The sequence below is a fragment of the Camelus bactrianus genome, chromosome 35, assembly GCF_048773025.1.
Source record: "Camelus bactrianus isolate YW-2024 breed Bactrian camel chromosome 35, ASM4877302v1, whole genome shotgun sequence".
In the NCBI taxonomy this organism is placed as follows: domain Eukaryota; kingdom Metazoa; phylum Chordata; class Mammalia; order Artiodactyla; family Camelidae; genus Camelus; species Camelus bactrianus.
The window spans coordinates 20,273,494-20,292,539 of record NC_133573.1 but is presented as its reverse complement, the minus strand read 5'-3'; the positions used below and the strand labels follow the sequence as shown (position 1 = coordinate 20,292,539).

Sequence of the window (19,046 nt, the reverse complement as noted above, 5' to 3'; positions counted from 1 at the left end):
GTTCTTTCTTTAAAAAATTGAAAAAGATTTTCCAAGGTGAAGGCTTATTGCTGGAAGGTAAGATGACTGCTCTGGCGCCAATGATGGTTTAATTGTTGATTATATGGAGATTGGGAAAGAATGGGACCATGGAATCTAAAATCCCTCCTTGGGGTATTAATGTTCCACCTCCACATTAGTACATCTTCCTAGTCTTTATTTTTACCCACAGAGAAAAACACATGAGGTGCCTTAAAGGTACACTAATTACCATATAAAGATTGGTGTTAAGAACTTCAATGCTTGCTGGTGGGAATGCAGTTTGGTGCAGGAACTGTGGAGAACAGTATGGAGATTCCTCAAAAGACTAAGAATAGACTTACGACCCAGGAATCCCGCTCCTAGGCATATATCCAGAAGGAACCCTACTTCAAAAAGACACCTGCACCCCAGTGTTCATAGTAGCATTATTTACAATTGCCAAGACATGGAAATAGCCTAAATGTCCATCAACAGATGACTGGATAAAGAAAATGTGGTATATTTATACAATGGAATACTATACAGCCATAAAAACTGACAACATAGTGCCATTTGCAGCAACATGGATGCTCCTGGAGAATGTCATTCTAAGTGAAGTAAGCCAGAAAGAGAAAGAAAAATGCCATATAAGATTGCTCATATGTGGAATCTAAAAAACAAACAAACAAAAAAACATAAATACAAAACAGAAACAGACTCATAGACAGAGAATACAAACTTGTGGTTGCCAAGGGGATGGGATGGGTGGGAAGGGACAGACTGGCATTTCAAAATGTAGAATAGATAAACAAGATTATACAGTATAGCACAGAGAAATATATACAAGATCTTATGTTAGCTCACAGAGAAAAAAAAGTCACAATGAATATATATATGTTCATGTATAACTGAAAAATTGTGCTCTACACTGAATTTGACACAATATTGTAAAATGACTATAACTCAATAAAAAAATGTTAAAAAAAAAAAAAAGAAATCTCAAAAAAAAAAAAAAAAAAAAAAAAAAAAGGACTTCAATGCTTGTTTGCAATGACACCAAAAGTTGCTTCCGGAAGTGGATGTCCACATAATAAAATGTGTAGGATGCCAGAGTGAATGGTGTGACATAGAAATGGTTGGGGCATCTCTCTGTGCAAAGGTCCAGAGACAGAAGAAACTTTGGCTCTTTCATGGATGTGCAAGATTTTTAGTAAAGTTGAGCAGTGCCATACAGGAGAACTTTCTTCAGTGATGGAAATGTTTTATGTCTGTGCTGTTCACATAGACATTTGCTGTATGTGGTTACTGGGGACTTGAAAAATGGCTAGTGTAACTGAGTGACTAAATTTTAATTTTAGTTCATTTTAATTCATTTAAATTTAAATAGCCACACGTGGCTAGTAGATGCCATGTTGGTCAATGCAGTTCTAGAACACAGATGAGAGTGAAAAGGGATGAGGCTGGAATAAGACATAGTAGGATGCATGGCCTTTGTCCTCTAGGTCACAAGGAGAAACTGAAGGTGGCTGGTGGCTCAGGGCCATGAAGTTGGCATAAAAGGAGAAGATCAAGGGCACAGGTTGAGCGATTGGCCATGGCCTCAAGCTCACGGCCTGGGGTCAGAGGCCAGGAGGCCAGGTCGGGTGTGAAAGAAGCAACAATTTATAAAGGCAGGGAGAAGAGAAGGAAAATTTAAGGAAAGTCCTATCAGATAGATTTGTTTTTTTCCAGGTAGCAAGAGACCAGTTTGTCTACTGAAAGTGAGGGAATGAAAGATGAACTGAGCACTTGGAACATGTGGAGAGGAGAGCAGGGTTGACCTGGAATGATCATCTGGGGACCGACCGATGATAAGTCACAGGGTTTCCAGGTGGTAAAACTGAGGGCAGAGCTGAGGTTGAAAACTGTGGCTTTGAAATGGCTGCAAGCTGCAGTTCCAGAAGGGTTTACTTATCTACACGTGGGACTGGAGAAGATGCGCTGTAGCAGGAATCCAGGGTGGTAGCCCCAAGCAGTTATTGTAAGAGGCCTGGGGTGCAAGGGAACTGAGTAAGCTAGCGAGAGGGTCCTTCAGGTAGTCGATAAATTGAGGTCATGAAAGATTTAGAAGAAAAAGTTAGGTCAGAGTATAGAAAAAGTTGAAGATTTCAGAGGCATGTTTATCAATGACCACAAGATCCACGGTGTGGCCATGGCACCGTGGGGCTGAAAGGCTTAGAGGTGAGAGCAACTGGAGTGGAAGTACTGACGCACCACTAATGACAATATGTAAAGACTTGAGATAGAAAGTGAGGATGTGAACTACATGTCATTAATGAACGACAGAAGTTATCAGGACCTCAGCAGTAAACCTAGAAAGGGAGAAGAAGGTGTTATGGTAAGGTGGTATGAGCATTAAAGGGGGGACATTTTTATAATAAGATAGAGAAATAATGCAAACTCTACCTCCTGATCCTAGAAGAACACTCTTGGGAGATGAGCATCTCCAGCAGCTGGTGGGAACACAGTGTCCTTCAGAGTAGAGGGAGATTTCAGTTGAGGAAGGAATTGGAGTAAGTGTTCAGTGACCAAGTTAATGATATCAGGGAGCTTATCTACTGGGTATGCAGAGTTCAAGAGGGCCCATGAGTTACACAGCAGTGAGAGGACCAGTGAGAGAAGCCACAGCATAGGGACACAGGCAGGGTCTTTCATATTGTCACAAATTTGCTAGTAGGAGATAATAGTCATTTTTACTAACTTTGGAAATGGGTTAGGGAATAAACAGAAAATTGGACCCTATCACCAGTTAGATGTGGGGCAAACAGCCTTCACCACAGGTGAGGGATGACGGGATCTAGAACTTTATTCTCTCCTCCAGGTCATGGCTGTGCATGCAGAGAGGGAGCAAAGAAACGGGAGAGATCTGTGGGTCTGCTTTTCTGACTGTCTTTAGAGACGGGATACATTCTCCTTAGTCTGGGATGATTCAGGTGTGACTGCCCACCTGAAAGAGAAGGATAAATTACACTGCCTTACAAGTGCTTTTCCATTCCAATGAGTTTGTGAATCTAAGCTAAATTAGCTCAGCTTTCTGAGGATTATAAATATAGGGGAATAGCGCTACACCATTTTTTGAGGGTTCATGGTGCCCTTATTTTATAAACTTAAAATCATAACACGTGGTCCATCAATTGTTGTTTTCTAATCTCTAAATTAAATAATATGAAATGACACATGGTTAGATATTGAAGGCGCTACCTTTATAGAAGAGAGTAAAATAAATTTTTACTGGAATTGTCCCAGAGAAGTCTGAGATATATGATCACAATACTTACAAGTGAGAATAATTTATCAGGTGGATATTTCAGTAACCATGCCTTTATGGATATGGTTTAGCAAATTCTGATCTAGGGCACAAAAAGTCCCAGTGAGTTTCCAGTGAAGCCCAAATTCCAAGAAATGAGATATCACTCTTGTTGAATAATTTAGACTTCTCTACTTTAAGGTGCTCTGGTCTTACTTTTCTTCTGTTTTCCTAAGTATTCATGCCTTATACAGGTTCTTTGCTTTACTCAGCTGCTCAGAAACACATCATCTCACTTAAAATGAGGAAGCCAATGAGAACGAGTTAGCTCTGTTTTCAGTGCTGTAATTTAAGGAAAATTCCTTCTTCTGCACATAATAAAGAATTCTCAGCATGTTTAGCCACAGCTAATCCTATTCCTTTGGGTGCAATGTGGTGCTTGTACTTTGGAACATTTTAAGAGCATTACCCAGCTAGGCGGTAAACCTGCTTTTAAGGGCTTACTGGTATTATGCTGTCTCAAAGCAGAAATAACATCATTTCAAGTTGCCACATCCTCATTCATTCTTTCTAAAGATGCCTGTAGGCTTTTAAAGGTCTTTTGCCCCTTCCGTGACAGTTTAATTTTGTAAGGGAACAGTCTTAGAATTCAGTGTGTTCTACAATCTTAGAACATAGCCAAACAGAACAAACAAGAAAATCTCCGTACTTGTTTGAAATTTCATGAGGTGGAAGACTTCTGGTCAAGAGACCAGGTCCAGCCTCTTCTTACCAGGGGCAGACTTGGAGTTTCCTACGAGCTATGGTTGGGAACTGTCCATGCCACAGAAAACACTTTTTGGAGAAAAGAACTTTAGTTGGGGTTATGGGGACTGGAAGAGAGGAAAAATAAAGACATGAGAGGGGAATGAGAGGAGAGAACCCCTTTTAGGGCCAAAAGTGGGCAAAGGACGGCAAGGCCAGAACTAGACTAGGGGCTTCTGTGAGTAGGGCTGTGGGAGCTGGACGTGATTTCCCATTAAATCTGGGCTCTGAGGAAGAGGGGTGCTTGACATACTTAATCCTGGAGACTTGGGAGCCTTTTCTGAAGTTTCCAGGCATCAAGACTGGGAGTTGGGGGTGGGGAGGGTGTAGCTCAGTGGTAGAGCACATGCTTAGCATGCACAAGGTCCTGGCTTCAACCCCGAACACCTCCATTAAAAACAGTAATAATAGGAGTTAGGAACTGTAGCCCAGAGATCTTGACCATGAAGACACTGTAAGATTCTCTGAACGCATGTAACTGCCCCGGGTTATAGTTTTTTGTTTACTTGTTTGTTTTTCAATTTCCTTTTCCCCGCAGAGACACTGGTAAGCCCCTCAAGAGTGTATGGTCCATACCTTCAGTTTGTGAACAGTAAGGAAGAGTCAAGCTGGGGAAACAGTCTCTTCTGTTGCCAGATTTGGAGGATGAGGGAACAGAGGATATAGAATAGGAGCAGGCAGCTTTACTAGAAAAATGGAAAGCAGGGTTTTGGGTGACCTCAGAGGGACTCCTCACAAGAGGCCAGCTTTGAATGTGCACTATTTGTACGATGTATAAAATCCTAACATAAAGGGGACCCTGCTGAGACCTCAGAAGAAAAGGCAAATTATTCCTTGGAGTAATGTAGCCTCTATGTAGCCATCCCCAAAAAGAGAGTACCCACAACAATAAAACCCACAGTTACTTACACACACACACACACACCCTAAGCCAATAGGAATGAGAGTCAGCAGAAATAACAAACACAAAACCAGATCCACAAAGGATTAGCAGAGGGCAGTAAAACAATAAAGTTTAATATCTTTACAGAAATAAAAGAGAGATTTGTTTTAAAAGAATAAGGACAGAGAGGCTATGTAGCAACCAGACAGATCTGAGAAAGAACCAAACAGCAATTCTGGAAATGAAAAAAAATTATTTAAAAGAAGAACGTAATGGGATGGCTCAATAAGGAAATAGACGTAGCTGAAGAGTCAATTCTGAGAAATGCTGTTTAGGGGAACAGATGAAAATGTAAACGGAAGGTCAAATGGCTGAGAATTTTCCAGGATTGTTGAAACACATATCTCCAATCCAGGAGACCAACACATCGCTATCTAGATAAATAAAAAGAAATCCACACTTATACTCATCCTAGTAGAACTGCAGAACGCAGAAAATAAAGAGAAATCATTAATGGCAGCAAAAGAAAAGGCAATTTACCTGAAAAGAAATAATGATTAGACTGAATGCTGAGTCAACAACAGCAATGAAGACTGAAGAAAGTCAAATATTTAAATATTCAAATTACTGACAGAAATTGTGAAACAAGAATCGTGCTCCTTGCAAAATAATCTTTTTCACAAACAAGAGGAAAAAATTTTCTGTATAATAAAATTGAAAAGATTTACTGGCAACAAATTTTCCCTTATGGAATCTCTGAAGGATGTTTTTCAAATGAAAGGAAGAAATCTCCAAAAGAAGATTTGAGCTATGGGGGAAAAATGGCATACAAATAAAATCATAAGTATATTACTAAATCTACTCAATATTGAAACTATAAAATAATAATGTCTAATTTATGGAGGTCACAACAAACCATGTAGAGTTAAACAACTGGGCAAACACAGACTGTAAGCTGAGGGCTACGTTGGCAGTGGTTGAAAATAAAACAATAGACTTCAGTATATTATTTAAAGCATGGATAAATATATCCATTAGAAAGTTACAACAGTTCTAAATATATATACACCTAATACAATGGACTGATATAAAGGAAAAATTAATAGAACTACAAGAGTAAACTGACATACACTAACCAGAGTGAAAAATTTCAGCTTACCTGTCTCATTATTTATAGATCAGGAATAACATGAGAAATACAGAAAAGCTGAACAACACAATTAACAAGCTTGATTCAATGGACAATATAAAATTCAGTCAAAGAATATGAATATTCTCCAACAATATGGACATTTACACATTGATCACGTGTAAGGCATACAAGTCTCAGTAAATTTCAGTAAATGGTTATCATATAGGGCACATTCTCTGGCTACACTTAATTAAGAAGTTAACAATAAAGAAGTGAATTTTAAAATCTCAATGTATTTGGAAATTTAAAATAGCTAAATAACTCATGGATTGAAGATGAATCAAAGTGGAAATTAAAAAATATGAAAACTAAATGACACCGAAAACTTGTAGAATGCAACCAAAGAGATGCTTCCTGGGTAATTTATAGACTAAAATGTATATTAGAAAAGGAGAAGGCTGAAAACTAATGCAATTTCCAATTTTAAAAGTAAGAAAATGCAGTAACAGATGATAACAGTAAAGATAAGAGCAGAAATCAATTAAAAAAAAAAAAGCAAAGCTACAATAGAGGATAAAAAGGCCAAATGTTGGTTGTTTGAAAATTAGAAGTAGATAAATCTCTGTAAGAATGTTAAAGAAAGAGAAAAAATATACAAATAACTAATATGAATGAAAAAGGAAATCAACCAGAGGTACAGCAAACATAGAGAAATAAGAGAATACCATCAGTAACGTTTTTCAGTATGTTTTGACAACTTAAAAGAAATGGAAGAATTCCTGGAAAAATATAACCTGCTATAACTGAGTATTAAATAAATTAAAACACTAGCTAAAAATCTTCTCAGGACCATAAAATTTTACAGATGAACTCTACTAGATTTTTAAGTAACAGATCATTCCAATCATTTACTAACTCTCCAGGTAGCAGAAGAAAAAAAAAAGAACAGTATTCCCAAATTCATTCTGTGAGGCCAGTGAAACCTGTATCCAAACCAGGTATGAACAAAAAATAAGTAATGATGAAAAATTTAAAAATAAAAACTCAATAGAATTAAAAGGCTAGATGACAACAGTATGTAAGCATTAAGATGAGTGATCTAGTCAAAGCATTCATAACTCATATTATTCAGCAGACAGGTGAAGATACTGATTACTATGAGTTTTAGTTTTAGTTTTGGTTTTTAATATGTAATCTTTTATTATTCTGTAAAAGGTAACAAAATATACTGAATGAATTGTTCCCTTTTTTAAACTAAAGTTACAAACCCTATTATCACTTACATATAAATACTATACTCTATAGCTGATCATTTTTTAGGTGTCTAAGTCCAACAATGCAGCTAACGGTTAGGCAAAAAAAAAAGAAAGAAAGAAAGAAAGAAAAAGGACAAAAAGAAAAAAGAAGAAAAAAATCAGGCCTGTTTGGCACTATGACACAATTGGGAAAGAGAAACCAGGGACACTTCCATTGGTCCCAGCCCCAGAACATCCCCACTGAAATAACTACTCTTTATAAAGGACGTAGGTGTGGGTGCAGAGAACTAGGAGTAGGGGCTGGAGGCGGCCAGCGGCCTCCCTCCGGAGCCCGCGCGGCTGCGCCCCTCGCATGGCCTCAAACTCGCCGATGCGCTGCTTGGTGTTGCCCTGCCGATCCGCCGCAGCGTCTTGTACTTGTCCCGGCCTTGCCTCATCTTCTCGTTGTGGATGATGTCATTGTGGGTCCGCTTGTTCTCGTCTCTGGCCTGGGACAGCTCATCGGTCAGCGTCATCAGCTGCCGCTGCACGCGCTCGTTCTTCTCGGCTTCGGTGATCCGCTTCTCGTCGTTGCGGTCGTCCAGGATGCCCTCGCTGGACAGCTCGGCGCTGCAGCCCGTGTACTCCGTGCCCTCCTCCTGTGGGCTCTCCCAGACGTGGTAGATGATCACGGGCTCGCATATGGCCGGCGGCGGCAGCGGCGACGTGGGGTGGGGGTGGGGGGGCAGACTTCACCAGGTGCAGCTCCTCCTTGGTCTTCACCAGGTCATCCTGTGCTTCTTTGGCCCGGAGCTGCCACTCCTGCACCTCGTTCTCCTTGCGTCTCCGCGCCTCTTGCAGGAGGGTGATCTTGGCCGTGTACTCTGCGAGTTCCGTGGCCAGCTGCTCCTGGCTCTTTATCTGATCTGCCGCCTGCCTCTCCAGCTCCTCCTTGGCTCGCAGCATGGCCGTGCGGTTGGCCTCCAGGCGCTCGCCCTCCTCCTGATCAGAAGATCAAAAAGAAGAAATGCGAAAAAAAAAAATTGAACAATAAATAAGAAGAAATAAGGCCAAATATATGAAGAATCACAATGAATGTCAAATGTATAGATTGATAGACTGGCTTTAAAAATCCACTATATACTGTTTACGTGTACAAGCTGACAGAAATTTTCTTCACCTGGCTTACCTGCCCTAGAATAACCTAATTATGTCCATTGTCTCTGGGAAATAAGGTACCTAATACAATAGAAATTCACAGAAGTCTGAGCCAACAAATGTTACCCAAGTCAGAATTAATTTGCCTCTAAGGTTCTTGCAGCCCTTCACAGGCATGTTTTTATTTCACCAGTCACTATCCTGAGGGTGTGAGGTATTTTAGGCCAACACCGCAGTTCCTTGAGCAGTGTCTCTGGTTTCCATAAAACTGACCACTCAACCAAGCAGTTGTACAAAGCTCTTCACTGTTGGAGCATCATGGACCTTGGCATAGGACTTCAGCCTCAAGATGTCATTCGGGGGCCTTTTCTGAGGACAGTTCTTTCTTGGAGAGCCTAAGGGCTAACTTTACTAAAATCTGATTCCACATTTTCCTATCTATCGTGACATTTAGTTATGCCAATTTCATAGTGTGAGGGCCAGTCTTATTATTTAGGCTGATGTTCAGCTGTCTAGGGCAGCAAAAAAACTACCAACATCAAAGCGTGGGTGACTATGTTGGCAGAAAAAATTCTATTCTAAAAGCCCACAAAAAAAGAAAACAGAATTAAAAACTTAAAATACAAAGTTTACTTCCTTTAAAGAAAACAATGCTATAAGAAGAAGGCTTGAAACTTAACGGTTCATGCTGAGCACCTTTCCGTCTAGAGAAACTAACAGCTAGCTCTGTGCCCAGGCAGATCTGAGGAACAGAAAACAGCTTTCCCTTTTCTCCAAAAATATTATCCTGCAGCCTTTGGCTCTGACATTCTTACAACAGGCTACTGCAGTTAAAAAATGTTTAAATTCTAATTGTATCAAAGTAAAACATGCATCGAGTTAAAAAAATATTAACACATCTAATAACAAACAGTACTCCCTTGCTCTAATATCTAAGTTGGGTTTCTCAGAAGCACCCTCTTCATTTTTTGGAGCTATTTTTTTTTTCTGATAATTACCTATATAATTTAAAATACTACTCTCACTTTGATTTTTCAGTTTTAGACATTGATTGCTGACTTCTTCGTATGAAAGATGAGCACTTGGAACTCTTATGAGAGCACTTGGCCCCTCAACTTCCTCCATTTTCCCAATATATTTATATAACTTTTAAATAAAATCAATAACCAGTGTTGTATTTTCATGGCTATGAAATTACCACTCACAGCTGAGCAAAATCTTGTTCTATGACTCTATTTTCTTTTTTATGAAACTTTCTATTTTCCTTGGAGTTGACATTTGATTCATTTTTACTTGTTTGTTTTTTAAAATAACGTTCCCATCATAAATTCTCCTCAAATTCTTCACAGGAACTATAAAACCCATGATCCTATTTTAAACACTTTTCTACAAGGTAACCTATCAATTCTAGTTTGTTTCCCCCTGGAGACATGGTTCTTCAGTCCTAACCCTCTTTCCTGGTCTCGGTGGCATGACCTGGTCTAGTGCAGAGATGGCACCCTGGGACTCCCTTTTGCTTCACTATTATGTTACAGCCCCTGTTCCTTCCATTTGCTCTGTTTTTCTTGTTTACTTGCTTATTTTGCTTCATTGTCTCATCCACTAGCTTTCTGAGAAATAGTGCATAGCATGTAACATTTCTGAGACCTTGAGTGTCTAAAATGTGTTTACATCATCTTTGCACTTTTGGTTGCTTGCCTGGCTATGGATCCTAATGTTTCTTTTTCCCCCTACAACTCTGAAGGTATTGCTCAATTGTCTTCTACCTTCCAATGTCTCTGATACAAAGTGTAATGTTATTCTATCTTTATCCTTGAAATTAATGAGTGTTTTTCCCTGGAAGCTTTTTGGATTTTTTTTTTTTAAATCTCTAGTGTTTTAAACATTTTTTATGATATGCTTTGCTTGGGTCCTTTCTTTTTCATTTTGCTTGGTTCATTATTTCAATCTTAGGAAATTATTTTTTATTTTTTGTCATGTAAATTTCCCCTCCTGTGTTTTCTTTGGTCTCCTTTTCTGTATTACTATTATTTGGATGTGGGATTTTGAATTAATTACATAATTTTCCAGAATTTTTCTTTCTTGTTTTATGTCTCTTTACCTTAGAGTCTACTATCTGGTTGATATTCCTCAATTTACCTTCCAGTATCTGTGATATTTTTTATTTTGTCTACCCTGTTTTTAAGTTTCAAGAATTCTTATTGTTTTCTGTGTCTGTTATTAATTTTTTATGGAGTCAATATTTTCTCTTAGCTCTTTGAGGGTATTAATTTCAGGTTTTAATTTTTTTTTTCTTTCAACTTTCTGCATTCTTATTTCCCCTGAATGCCTATGGCTTTTTGGTTGTAACTTTATATTAAGAAGCTGTTTGGAATATGTGTATGCAGGCAGGCCATGTCGACTAGGGCTCCTTGTGAGTTTCATAGCAGAGGCCCAGCTGTTTCAGTGAGTATTATCAAATGTCAGCATATGCAAATCTTCCCTTCATCCTCCACTCAGTCTTTTTATATCTCAAGAGAAAAGAATTCTCTAGTCTCCAGCCTTGGGGAATATGCCTAGTTGCCTGCATTCTTGCAGTTGAGTCATGGAAAAGTGGTGGGTGTCTCAATATTCAGTATAGAGGTTTTTAAATTTTACTTTTTAATTTACATAAAGTAGTATTTTTTCTTTTGGGTTTACTGTTTTATGAGTTTGACGAATGCAAAAGAGTCACAAACTACCAGCACGATTGAGAAATAGAACAGTTCCATCATCCTCCAAAATTCCCTCCTGCTTGTGCTTTGTGGTCAATTTCTCCCACAAGCCCTAACCACTAGCAACCACTGCTACCTTTACCACTCTTAAGGTTTTTACTTTTCTAGAATATCATATAAATGGAATCATTCTTCTTTACCTTTTCATGTCCAGTTACTTTCATTTGGCATAATGCACCTGAGAATCGTCCATCCTGTCCCATACATCAACAGTTCATTCCTTTGTTTGCTGATTAATATTCCATTATACTGATGTATCACAGATTGTTCATCGATTCCTCTGTTGAAGGACATCTGGATTGGTTCCAGTTTTTGGTGATTATGTATAAATCTGCTATGAACATTTTCATACAGGCCTTTGTATGGAAATAGATTTTTCATTTCAATGCCCCCCCCCCAGAGGGAGGTTGCTAGGTCATATGGTAAATATATATTTAATTTTATAAGAAACTGACAAGCTGTTTTTCAAAGTGACTGTACCATTTTGTGTTTTCATCAGCAATGCATGAGAGTTCCAGTTGCTCTATAATCTCACCAGGATAGTATTAGGATTTGTTTGTTTCTTAAGTCATTCTAATAGGTCAATAGTGGTATCACAGGGTGGTTTCAGTTTGCATTTTCCTAATGACTAATGATGCTAATTATCTTTTCACTGGCTTATTTGCCATCTACATATCTCATTTCATAGACTATCTTTTGAAATATTTTGTGCATTTTTATAGGGGTGTTTATTTTCTTATTGTTGAATTTCAAGAATTCTTTATATATTCTGGATATATCAGTGCTTTTACAGATGTCTGATTTACAATCATTTTCTCATAGCCTGTGACTTGTCTTTTCACTCCTATAATAGTGACTTTCACAGAGCAGAAGCTCTTAATTTTCAGGAAGTACAATATATCAATTCATTCTTGTATAGATTATACTTTTAGTGTCATATCTAAGATTTCTTTGCCTAACCAAGTTCATAAAGATTCTCTCCTATGTTTTCTTATAGAAGTTTTATAGATTTCAATCTTCCATTTAGATCATAACCATCTTGAAGTAATTTTTGTAAAGATGTGAGGTATAATTCAAGATTTATTTTTTTCATGTACATATGTCTAATTTTCCTAGCAATATTTGTTGAAAAGATGATTCTTTCATTGTTGGATTTCCTCGTACCTTCATCAGAAATAAATTGTCCATATTTGTGTGAGTTTAGTTCTAGACTTTATATCCTATCCCATGCATCTATCTTTTTGCCAATATCTCATGGTCTTATTGTAATTTTAGAGTGAAACTTAAAGTCAGTTAATATATAGCATCAAAATTTGCTTTTTTAAAAAAATTGTTTTAGTTCTTCTATTTCTTTTGCCTTTACATAAATTTTAGGTCAGCTTGTTGATAGATACAAAAATTCCTCCAGAATTTTCATTGAGATTGCTACAGGTAAGATTAGGTCCCTGGTGGAACAACCCAGATAATTATGGAGGACACATGTGAGATGCCCTTTGAAGCTTCCTGGAAATAGGCAAGAGAACTTTGCAAAGGTGTCGTAAGTCAGCATGCATTATCCAACAGACTTCAACTGCTCCTGGTCAAGATGGAGTAACAGGCATTTTTTCCTGGAAGACACAGACACAACTGAAAAAAAACCCCTAGAACTAATATATTAAACAATGGTTTTTAAGACACTGAATATCAGTTAATGAAGAAATGTTTTCCCTGAGAAGTGCGAAACAAATGATGTGAGCACTGTACGTGATGTTGTTGGGAGTCTGGGGATGGTGCCTTTGGAATATTCTGCAGGGTACTGATAAACACATGCATATGAGAAAACTCCCAAAGGCAGGAGAAAGAACAACTTAAAAAGATTAGAGTGAACATACTTGGTATTCACATGGGGTCTACATCAGTACCTGTTGCCATCCGCCAAAATGAAAAGACTCATAATCCTGGGAACATTGGGTAGAACACTCAGAAAGATCTTGCCTAAGAAGTGGGGAATAATTAGACTTGGCACCACTCTGCCTAACAAATCAGAAAAGCCAGATCCAAACAAATCAGTTTTATAATAATTTAACTGCATCCAAGAACAAAGGTTAAGAAGATTTATAGGAATACAAAAAAATCCAGCACACAACAAGGTAAAAATCTTTTTTAAAATTGAAGTATAGTCAGTTTACAATGTTGTGTCAGTTTCTGGTATACAGCATAATGTTTCAGCCATACGTGTACATACATATATTCTTTTTCATATTCTTCTTCATTATAGTTTACTACAAGGTATTGAATATATTTCCCTGTGCTACACAATACAAGGCAAAATTCTTAATGCTTGCCACTCATCAAAAATTATCAGGCATGCAAAGAAAATATGCTCATAATGCAGACAGAAACTAAATCAGTCAAAGTGGACTCAGAACTGAAACAGATGCTAGAATTAGCAGACAAGGACATTAAGACAGTTATTATAACTGTATTCCAGATGTTCAGAAAGCTAGAGGAAACACTGACCAAGTAGAAACATGCTATAAATAAAAAAAGCTCAAATCACATTTCTAAAGATAACTAAAATCTCAGATGAAAAAATTCACTGATAGGATTATTGGCAGATGAAACATTGCAGAAGAAATGATTATTAAACTTGATGACATACCAATAGAAACTATGCAAAGTGAAAAAGAGACAGAAAAAAGAAAAAAACAACAAGAACAAACAAGAGAATTACTGAGATGTGGGGCCACTTCAATGGCCTATTGTGTGTGAACTTGAAGTCTACAGAAGAAAGTACAGCGAGGTTGAGACAAAAATATTTAAAGAAATAATGATTGATTTTTTTTTCAAATCTAAACATGTATATATCCAAAATGATCAGTGAACCCCAAGCAAAACAAAAAACAGAAAACCAAACCAAACCAAAAGAACTATGAAGAAAACTACATCAAGGCACATCATCATTAAATTCTCAAAACTGTGATCGGGAGAAATTCTCAAAGGGAGCCAGAGGAAAAAGGACATTAAGTAGAGGGGAACAGTGATAACAATTACAGCAGATTTTTCAACAGAAACAATACAGATGAGATGGCCATGGAACAATATTTTGAAAGTAGTGGAAGAAAACTCGTCAGTGAGAATTCTGTACTCAGTGATAATAACTTGTAAATACAAACATGAAACAAGGACTTTTTCCAGACATACAGATGCTGAAAGAACTCATCACCAACAGAGACACACTACAAGAAATGTTCAAGGAAGTCCTTTGAACAGAATGAAAATATCTGATGGAAATACGGATGCACACAAAGGAGTGAAGAGCACTGGAAATGGTAACTATGTGTGTAAATGTAAAAGGCCTCTTTCTTGTTTACTTAAATCTCTGTAAAGGATAGTTGACCATATAAAGAAAAAAAAACAATAACAGTATGGCTCCCTCCCCACCTCCCATGTCTGCCAGTCGCCACCATGTCTGCCTTGACTGTCTTCATCCTCGACGTCAAGGGCAAGCCCCTCATCAGCCACAACTACAAGGGCGGTGTGGCCATGAGCACGATTGAACACTTCATGCCTCTGCTCATGCAGCGGGAGGAGGAGGGTGCCCTGACCCTGCTGCTCAGCCATGGTGGGGTCCACTTCCTGTGGATCAAATACAGCAACCTCTACTTGGTGGCCACCACACTGAAGAACGCCAACGCCTCCCTCGTGTACTCCTTCCTCTACAAGACAGTGGAGGTATTCTCTGAATACTTCAAGGAGCTGGAGGAGGAGAGCATCCAAGACAACTCTGTCATCATCTATGAGCTGCTGGATGAGCTCATGGACTTCAGCTTCCCGCAGACCACTGACAGCAAGATCCTGCAGGAGTACATCACGCAGCAGGGCAACAAACTGGAAGTGGGCAAGTCGCAGGTGCTGCCCACCGTCACCAGTGCTGTGTCCTGGTGCTCTGAGGGCGCCAGGTACAAGAAGAACGAGGTCTTCATTGATGTCATAGAGTCGGTCAATCTGCTGGTCAATGCCAATGGCAGTGTCCTGCTGAGCGAGATCGTGGGCACCATCAAGCCCAAGGTGTTTCTGTCCGGAACGCCTGAGCTGCAGCTGGGCCTCAACGACCATGTGCTCTTCGAGATCACTGGCCAGAGCAAGAACAAGCCCGTGGAACTGGAGGATGTGAAATTCCACCAGTGTGCGTGGCTCTCCTGCTTCAACAATGACTGAACAATCTCCTTCATCCCGCCTGATGGTGCCTTCAAGCGCATGTCCTACCGCCTCAGCACCCAGGTCAAGCCACTGATCTGGACTGAATCTGTCATTGACAAATTCTCCCACAGCCACATGGAGATCATGGTCAAGGCCAAGGGGCAATTTAAGAAGCAGTCGGTGGCCAAAAGTGTGGAGATATCTGTGCCTGTACCCAGTGACGCTGACTCCTCACGCTTCAAGACCAGCATGGGCAGTGCCAAGTACGTGCTGGAAAAGAATGTCATTATTTGGAGTATCAAGTCTTTCCTGGGGGGCAAGGAGTACCTGAGGCGAGCCCACTTTGGCCTCCCCAGCGTGGAGAAGGAGGAGGTAGAGGGCCGGACCCCCATCGGGGTCAAGTTTGAGATTCCCTATTTCACTGTCTCTGGGATCCAGGTCCGATACATGAAGATCATTGAGAAGAGTGGTTAGCAGGCCCTGCCATGGGTCCGCTATATCACTCAGAGTGGTGATTATCAACTTCATACCAGCTAGAAGGAAGAAGAGGTGGGGGCTTGAACCCGGGCTGTCCTCTCCCCAGGTCCCTACTGCAGACTCTAGAGAGGGATGGAAGATGGGGTGTGTGTGTGTGAGGGTAGACCCTGAGTTAGCAGTGTCTTGCTCCCTGAGTCTTTCCTTTACCCATAGGCTGGGAAGAATGTTTTCCAGGCTCCTGCCCTTCCCCTCCTCCTCCAATTTTATATGAAGAAATACAAGAGGGGCTTGAAGTCCCCCTCATGAGTGCCTTTGTGCAGTGACCTGCCTTAGGAGTTGTGGAGTGGGTCCCTCCTCCTCCACAGCTGCTGAGCCCAGAGGCCCCGCTGGCCCATTCTGTTTTAGGATGGCATTAAAAAGATAAATCTTGAAAAAAACAAAAAAAACAATAATAATGTATTGTATAGTTTAAAACATATGTAAAAATAAAATGGATGCCAACAGTATCACAAAAGACAGGATGGTAGAATGGAAGTTGGAAGGTTCTTTTACCATATGTGACATGATATAATATCAAAAGTTAAAGATGAGTTGAAGATGTATACTAAAGATAAATTATTTAGATGGTTCTAAAAACTCTAAGACCACTGCTAAAATAACAAGACAAAGAGTTATGTCTAACAAGTCAACAAAGGAGATAAAATGGAACTATAACAGTTTTTCATTAATTCAAAGGAATGCAGGAAATGAAGAATGGAAAACAAGATGAGCAAATAGCAAGATGATAAATTTAAACCTAAACATATACTTAATCACATAAACTTAAAGGATTTAAACACTCGAAATGAAAGACAGAGACTTTCAGATTGACTAAAAAAGCAAGACTCGACCACAGGCTGCCTACAAGAAACCAACACAAACAGATTAAAGAAAAAAGATGGAAAAGGATAAATACCATGCTGATACTAATCTAAGGAGAGCTGGAGTGGATATATTAATATCAAAGTTGACTTTGGGACAAAGAATATTATATTGCATCAATGCAGTTATTTCATAATGATAGAGACTTCAATTCATTGAGACTAGAAAACAATCATAAATGTTTTTAATAAAAGAGCTTCAAAATACACGAAGCAAAAAATGGATAGAACTGCATGGAGAAACAGACAAATCCACAAACATAATGGAATTGATAGAAGTGGGGAAAGTATCTGTAAGCATTTAGATGATTTGAATAATGCTATAAATCAATTTGACCTAATTTATTAAGCAATGAATGACGGTTCAATAGCAACAGAATACACATCCCTTTCAAAGGTGTATTAACTATTTCACCAAGAGGGATTGTGTCTGGAGCCATAATAAAGTCTCAACAGGTCTGTGATCACAATGGAATTAAATTAGAAATCTGTAACAGAAAGGTCTCTGGAAAATTTCTGAATATTCAGAAACTAAATAACACACTTCTAAATAACCCATGAGTCAATTAAGAGATCAAAAAGTAATTGGAAAGTATTTCACACTGAATGAAATTACTAACAGAAAATATCAAAATATATGAGATGCCATTAAATCAATAATTAGATAATTAGAGGGAGATTTAGAGCACTAAATGTCAATATTACTAGATAGTAAAAAGGTCTCAAATCAGTGACCTCAGTTTCCACCTTAAGAAATGAAAGAGCAGAGAAAATTAAACCCAAAGTAAACAGAAGATTGGACGTAATTGAAGATTAGAGTGAAAAGTGAAAAAATAATAGAAAAAAGCAGTGACATTAAAAGTTGAGATTCTTTGAAAAGACAGATAAAATTGACAACCCTCATATTTATCAGAAAAAGATGAGACACAAATGACCAACATCAGAAATAAAAGAGGTGACATAACTATAGATTTTACAGATAATAAGTGGATAATTAGGAAATATGATGAACAATTTTATTCCAATATATTTGACATCAAGAAAATGAACAAATCTCTTGAAAGACATGAACCACTAAAGCTTGCTCAAGAAGAGGTAGATAATTTGTCTAGCCCTATATCTGTCAAAGTAATGGAACATATAGTTAAAAGTCTCCCTAAAACATATTTCCATTTTCATTGGTAAATTTTGCAAAACAATCAAGGGAGAAATAATACCAATTCTATATGAATTCTTCTGGAATACTGAAGCATAGGGCATACTTCCCAGCTCATTCTGTGTGGATAATACTACCCGTATACCAAAATCAGACAGATACATCTCAGAAAAGAAAAATATAGTGCAATATCCTTGGTAGGCATAGATGTAAAATCCAACCAAACAAGAAATCAAATCTAACAATGTATATTAAAGAAAGATAATATATTATGACCAAGTGAGGCTTATCCCAGGAATGCAGAATTGGTTTAACATTTGAAAATCTATCAAAATAATTAATCATATTAACAACTGAAAAAGAGAACTCATGTGGATACCTCAATATACACACAGAAAAAAATCTGATAAAATTCCATTCCTGATTAAAATTTTTTTTCTCAATGTGATAAAGGTTTTATATAAAAATTCTATGGCTGACTTCACACTGATGGTAAAGGACTGAGTACTTTCCTCCCAAGATAAGAAACAAAGCAAGGATGTCGACTTTCACCACTTCTATTCATCACTGCATGGACTTTTCTAGCCAGCACAGCCAGACAAGGAAAAGAAATAAAAGGCATCAAGATCATAAAGGAAGAAGTAAAATGTTTTATTCACACACGACGTGACCACCTATGGAGAAAAATCTGATGGAAATGTATAAAAATGTTGCTAGAACTAAAAACTGAATTTAGAAAAGTTACTGGATACAACATCAACATACAAAAGTCAATGTGTTTCTATATATCAGCAGCGAACTGTCAGAAATTGAAAAAGAAAAAAGGTATCATTTACATCAGCACCAAAATGATGAAATATTTGGCATAAATCTGACAATGTGCAAAACTTATACACTGAAAACTACAATCTGTGCTGAGCGAAATTGTAAGAGATCTAAATAAAAGGAGAGATATATTGTGCTCATGGGTTGGAAGACTTAAAATTGTTAAAATATCAGTTCTCTCCAAATTGATCTATAGGTTCAACATAATTCCAACATAGAAAAACAAGCTGAGGGC

At 38.2% G+C, this 19,046-nt stretch overlaps 2 pseudogenes; one reads left to right on the top strand and one right to left on the bottom strand.

The window, feature by feature from the left end:
• Positions 1-7,290: 7,290 nt before the first annotated feature.
• LOC105079272 (ezrin pseudogene) lies at positions 7,291-12,439 on the bottom strand (annotated as a pseudogene).
• Positions 12,440-14,549: 2,110 nt separating this feature from the next.
• LOC105079248 (AP-1 complex subunit mu-2 pseudogene) lies at positions 14,550-16,150 on the top strand (annotated as a pseudogene).
• The last annotated feature ends 2,896 nt before the right edge of the window (positions 16,151-19,046 follow it).